The following is a 6,808-nucleotide window of genomic DNA, read 5'->3' on the forward strand; positions in this document are numbered from 1 at the left end:
AACACAATCAATCGACTCGAAACCCCGCAATTTGCACAGCGTCCACGTGCGTGTACAACAAATAAAGATCCAAAACCCATAGTCCATAAATAAAGATCCAAAACCCAAAGATCCAAAAAATCCAAAGTCCATAAATAAAACCCAATCAAATCTACCAAGCCTATGTCATCAAAATACCTCCAACCCAAACCGAATTCATGGGCTTTCCAAATGGGCCCTTTATTATGAATTAATTCTATGAATTAATTTCCTGGGCTTTCCAGAGGCCCCCTATCATGAATTAATTCGACAAATTAATTTCATGGGTCTGCCAAATAGGCCCTTTATCACGGATTAATTCTATGAATTAATTTCATGGGCCCTCCTTGTCATAGATTAATTTCATGAATTAATGGGCCCTCCAAATGGCTCCTTATCATAAATAAATTCAACGGGCTCTCCAAATAGCCCCTATCATGAATTAATTTCATGAATTCAATGGACTTTACAAACGGGCTCCTAGCATGAATTAATTTTATGAGTCAGTTTCATAAACATCTCGATTTCAAACGATCGAAACGTCGTTAAACTAAATCCAACGACCGAAACGTCGTTAAACTAAACCCAACGACCGAAACGTCAGTAAACTAAACCCAACGACCGAAACGTCGTTAAACTAAACCCAACAACGGAAATATCGTTAAACTAAACCCAACGACCGAAACGTCGTTAAACTAAACCCAAATCCAAACGAACGAAACGTTGCTAAACTAAACCTATATTCAGACGACCGAAACGTCGCTAAACTAAACCCAAATTCGAACGACCGAAACGTCGTTAAACTAAACCCAAATTCAAATGACCGAAAAGTCGTTAAACTAAACCTAAAACTTCAATCGACCACCAAGTTGCTAAATTGAGTATCTAGTCTTATAAAATTTATGTACAGTGGGGAAATGCCCCTGCTTAAGCCATGTACACGGCAAATCATATTAATAAAATTTTATTTGCCTGTTTGGTCTACTTTATTATCAGCATTTATATTTGGTCTCTTAATCAAGGGTTCCTTAACACCGAAAGTGTGGGGTAATTAACAGCAGATTCTTGAGTCTATTGGAAGCCATGAACCTATAATCCTGATTTCAAAATAAAATTCAAACAAATTTTATCTCTACCATGAATGACCACTCGCCCTAGAAACATCTACGGCGGGGCAGGTTCGTTCGCGGCAAACAAAATGGCACGCCCAGTGGGACATGGCTTCACCCTCCATCTTTGAGACCTAATTAATAAATGCTGATAAAAGACCAAAATATATTATATGCACGACTGACATCTGTTGTCTTATATATGCAGAGCAATGGCATCAAACAACACCACGGTCAATGCAGCACAAATCCGCTTTCCCCCTTCTATGATGAAGATAGAGGCTGCCGGTGTCACCATCAAGTTCGGCACTATCACTAAGGACATCCTAGCTACTGTCATGCCCCAACCAGCCACTCAAATTGGTGGGGGCAGAACTTCGATGGACGAAGCTACTCCAGTTCCTAACAGCCGTGTGATTTCTGGCCTTCCATCATGTGGGAGGCGCCCAAATGTCATCGTCTCGAATCCTCCGCGCAGGCCTGCCAAGGAGCGACTGGTTGTCCCCTCTATCACAACAAGAATGGTGATAGAGAGTCGACTCAAATTTTCTGATGGCCAGCTTGCACGGACATCTGTCTTTAAAAGATTGGCCCCTGTCAATTCTGAAACTATTGATACGGAGACTCCAAGAAAATCAGTTTTCGATAGACTAACGACCTCTACGGGTGTAGTTGCCGAGATGACACTTCATCCAAGATCTAAATCTTTTAAGAGAAACGCCCGACGTTCCTTAAAGAGAAGACAAGAAAGAGAAGACAAGGGGACAGAAGCATTACCGCCGACCAAAGTTGTAGTCGAACCGGCGGGTCTCATGCACAACAAGTTCGCCCCACTTAAGTTTGTCAGGGAGAATTCATCCACTGTTGTCCTTCGTCCTGAGAAGGAAATGGACCACCCACGGCCTATCGACATGTCACGCCCCGGGACCCAGCGGAAGCCCGCCCGGCGCGTGTCCAGACCTGCCGTACGTCTAAAACATACAAGGCGTCTAAAATAAAGCGGTAAATAAAACAATACAAGAAGGCATCTAGGAGTATCAGAGCAAAGTAACTACGAAACGCTACAACAAGGAGAAGATCATAAAACTGATAATCCGCTAGGTAAAACATAAGATAATACAAAAGGAGTCCCATAACAAGTACTAATCTGAATACAAGGTGGTCTCTCTATACATGGTGCCAAAACTCTCCCTCTCTCTAATCCCAACAAAAGAAGGAGTAACCACCTATCCAAAAACAAACTCTCTCCGAGCTAGCTACGCGACACCCTTACCGCGATCCCGTGCCTCCGCCGGTGCCGAAGGCTCTGAAAAGGAAACATAGAAACAGGGGCGTGAGAACTATTGAATAATAGTTCCTAGTGGGCAATTACTGACTTCTGTGAAATGCGCCACTAGGCCCAAACTTCAAAAAAAGGGTCAGTGTATAAGCATAAGCAAAAGCGATAAATACAACGGGTAAGCAAAGATGAATTCTACTCAACCAAGGGTTAGTGTATAAGTATATGAGAGTAGCCAATATGTAAATGCATGAGTATGCAATTATCCCAATGTCCACAATGTGAATAGCAATAATGTCAATGTTCACTATTCTAGTCAATGTCCACTTGTCACTTTAATGTTTCAAGTTCCACTCTGATAAGACCCACCCGAAGGCTGTCTAGCATAAGACCCACCCGAAGGCTGTCTGGTCTTACCGTGCCTAATGGCCCCGTGGTAGTCAACATCCCCACCCTAGGAATGAGCCTTTCCCACGGCAATCCACTTCGGCGCCCAGTCCCGCACGGCGAAAGTATCGCAATGGCCAACTCCGGAGTGCCGGCTTGTAGGGAGCGACCCTCACAAGCATGTGCGAATGAGCACAATGGCAAGCATGCTTATAAGTCTGTCTCGAGTACCAAGTCCTCATGTCTAAAATATGGAATATACATTGAATGTCACAAAGGTCTATCACTATGTCGTCATGTCTCTAACATAGAATATAGTCGATGTCCAATGGCCTATCACTATGTCTCTATGTTGCATTTTCATAGTTTACTAGTTTCAAGTGCCCCTTTATGACACTATTGATCAATGAGTCCAAGCATGGTATCTATGTTCATGAATACATAATTCTACTCATTTCAAACATAGGAGACATGTTCTCAACTTGCAAAGCTAACCACCTTTCACAATGCATACAGTCTACACATATAGCTCTACTATATAGAGTGCAATTTCATGAATATATAAGGCATGCATTTCAAGTGTTCTAAAATTCACATAATTCATATTTAGCATGGATTTGCAGTCAAAAATACTTTACGATAAGTATAGAAAACATAGGGGCCATTTTGCCCCGTGTTCATAAAGCCAAACCCACCGATGATATCGAAACCCTTCGTAAGCTCCCACGAAGGTGTCGACTAGTCTCCTAGCACCCTAAAGATGTAGGAACAAGGGTCAAACAAATTTTACGATCAACCTTAAGCTCAATCAACAAGCAACATAGGCTAAGGTGGAAAAAAAACTCACCTAAGTGAAGAAATCCTCTCTCAAGCTCCAAATGGGAGTTAAAGTTCTTCAAATCCAACCTAAATAAAGGTTCTAAACCCATCAATTAGGTTTCAAAGCCCTCAAATCCAAAAAGCCCCAAATCTAACCCTAGAATCTCAATCTAGGGTTTCATCAAGCAAAAAGCTCCAAAACTAGGATCTAGAGGAGAAGAACTAGTCACATACCTCTAGGAAGCTCCAAATCAAGCCCAAGATCCTCAAGGGTTGAAGGTTGGTCCACCACCAAGCTTCAAAAGCAAGCTCCAAGTCCCCCAAAGGTGAAAAATAAGGAAGAAGATGATGCACCAAGGCCTCCAAGTAAAATCCTCTCCTTCTCCTCCAACTCCTTCTTCTTCTCCTTCTCTTTCTCTCTCTAAAGTGAGTGTGAGGGAGAGGAAATGAGGATGAGAGGGAGAGAAGAGGCCCTATAAGCCTTCAAAAGTAACAAAATCTACTTAGGTCCCTCAAAAATTCACTCTTTGCACTGCCCGGTCTGGGCTGTTTTCGCGCTGAGGGACCGGTCTCCCCGACACCTGGGATCGGTCTCTCAGTTCGTCCCGAAAATTCCACGTTCGGGAACCGGTCTCTCCCCGCCAGGGACCGGTCTCTCGGACCCTTCTCGCAAAACACGCGCTCGGGAACCGGTCTCTCCCAGCCAGGGACCGGTTGCCTCAAGTCCTGCCGCAGCACTGCTCTGAGGGGACCGGTCTCTCATCTCAGGGACCGATCCCCGAGAGTGAAAACTCTCAGGACTAAGTCAAAACTCTAGAGATCGAACTTTTAGGCCGGAATACCATCTACGGCCTTCCACCAAGTGTGGAAAAGTTCGGAGTACACATCAAACACTCGAACCTTGCAATTTGCAAAGGTCCAGTGTGCTACATGACAAGGCCTTGACCAAAGAAACAACTATATTTCTACGCATTTACAAGGCCTTGAAAGAGGTCAAAAGGCGTCGTATGGGCGAGAACATATCTGCAATCAGGGGGCAAAAGCAACCATTGCAGGCGAACAAGAAAATCGCGAAGCGGTGGAGGGTAAAGAATACTGTTAAACCACTCAATGATCAGGAGAAACAAATAAAAAAACTCCAAAAGATCGACTGTTCACACGGTGAGGATAGTCAATCATACAGAAGGAGATAGTGATGATGACAATCCAACGCTGAGGGAGATAGCTATGAGAGATGCCCTCCTGCGCAAAGGGAAGAAGGCCCCTGAAATAGGAAGATGTGATTGCTCTCAAGAGATAACAGAACATCCCAACGCTGACTTACCTCAGCACCCTAATATTGACTTACCTCTAGACCCGTTTAACATGGAGGAGAATGAAGAGGAGCCCGCTTTTCTTCCCTCGGATCCTAAATATCTCCTAATCGATTCAATGAAAAAGAAACTGGAGGAAAATGATAAAGATATATCAAACATGAATAGAAAGTTAGACGAGGTATTGAAAATGGTCATCAACATGCAGACACACATGGGAGTGCAACTGCGTAATCCTGAAGTTCAAGTTATACCGTCAACTTTGAACTTATCCACACTATCCACCGAAGAAAATCAAACAAATCAGTTGACTGCAACAGCTCGCATCCAGAAAGATACTCATGATATGACTAGAAATGAAATATCAAAACTCATTGCCATTCCACTGAAAGCACAAATTTCGACGAGTTTTTATCCTTCTAGATCTCGGAGGGAAGATGAAAAGGAAGCTAAAGCCAAAACCACTCATCCGATAACCGCCTACGCTAACAATATTGAAAAAGAGAAGAAGCCTAATACCTCAGTTGGGCCAACATCTAAGCCAATGTTGAGCGGTGGTACCTATAGGATGACCATAGAGGAGAGAAAGAATAAAGTCTACTCCTTTAAAAGAGACAAAGTGAAGAAAATACTCAACGATGCTATCAAAAGTGGTATGCAGTTACCAAAGCCGAAGAGACCAAAAAATGTCGGTAAAATCGATGACTCAAATTATTGTCTCTACCATAGAATAGTTGGTCACCCTATTGAAGACTGTTGGGTGTTTAAAGATTGGGTTGAGAAACAATATAAAACCGGTGCCATCACCCTCTCTCATTCAGTCTTGACAGATCCACAAGTGGCGGAAACTAATGCAATTAGTGCAGGAACTGAAGAAACGATGGGGCTCGACAACCCTCTTCCTCCAGAATTTTGGAACACTTCTGTAACTAAGGAGACTCGAAAAATAGAGCAAAGAAAAGCACAACTTCGATTTTCTCCGAGCCATCAGGAGTGGGGGCATAACATAGAACAATATACAAAGAGAAATCAAATGCAACCCTCAACCAGTAAAGGCTTCAAGAAGAATCAAGCTACAAGGAACACAAGATCCCTGAGAACATATCTACCATATGATGAGAATGAGCCTATCATCTGCAGCTTCTGTGGAACTAATGGCCACTCTTACAGAAGTTGTCAACGTTTAAAAAAGCTTGAAGAAAAAACTCTCAACGGGGAGTCTTGTAGAGTGATCACAATTTCCGAAGATCACTCTGAAGAATCTGTTAATAAACGGGGACGAAAGAGTAAACAACTAGCAATAGTGAACGAAGAAGCTGACAGTGCATGGCTGGCATACGAATCTCCTTCCCAAAATCAAGAATTAAAAAGAATGAAAACTCGTATCCTGGAGGTAGGAAACGATGTGAAAAGACTGCATCTAGACGTCCATTCTTTAAAGTTAAATCTAGACTGTGTTGCTACGACAGTGAAAAATATAAGCTCTCAGACAAGGACGATAATAGGTATGCTTCACTCCCATGAAGGCGAGGGCTCAAAGAAAATTCAGAGTGAGATTTTCAGGGCAGTCGATGTTAGTACTGATTCGAAAAATGATGAAGGAGATACCCTGCAAATAAAATTAAGGTCTGGAAGAGTACTACCACAAAGACAAGGTCCAGTTCAGAAGAAGAATGACCGATGCCACCGATCAACGGATGATTTTAGAAAAAAAAATACTATTCGTAAAAAAAAAAAAAAAAAGAGGAAAGAAAAAGAAAGAAAAGAAAAGAAAAAATTCGGCTGTGAATAAATTTCTCAGGCAAAAAAAAAAAGAAAAAAAAGAAAAAAAAAAAAAAAAAATCCCCGCTGTGAGAAAATCATCTGTATTTGGCTCACAAGCA

This window comes from Ananas comosus, unplaced genomic scaffold (genome assembly GCF_001540865.1).
Source record: "Ananas comosus cultivar F153 unplaced genomic scaffold, ASM154086v1, whole genome shotgun sequence".
In the NCBI taxonomy this organism is placed as follows: domain Eukaryota; kingdom Viridiplantae; phylum Streptophyta; class Magnoliopsida; order Poales; family Bromeliaceae; genus Ananas; species Ananas comosus.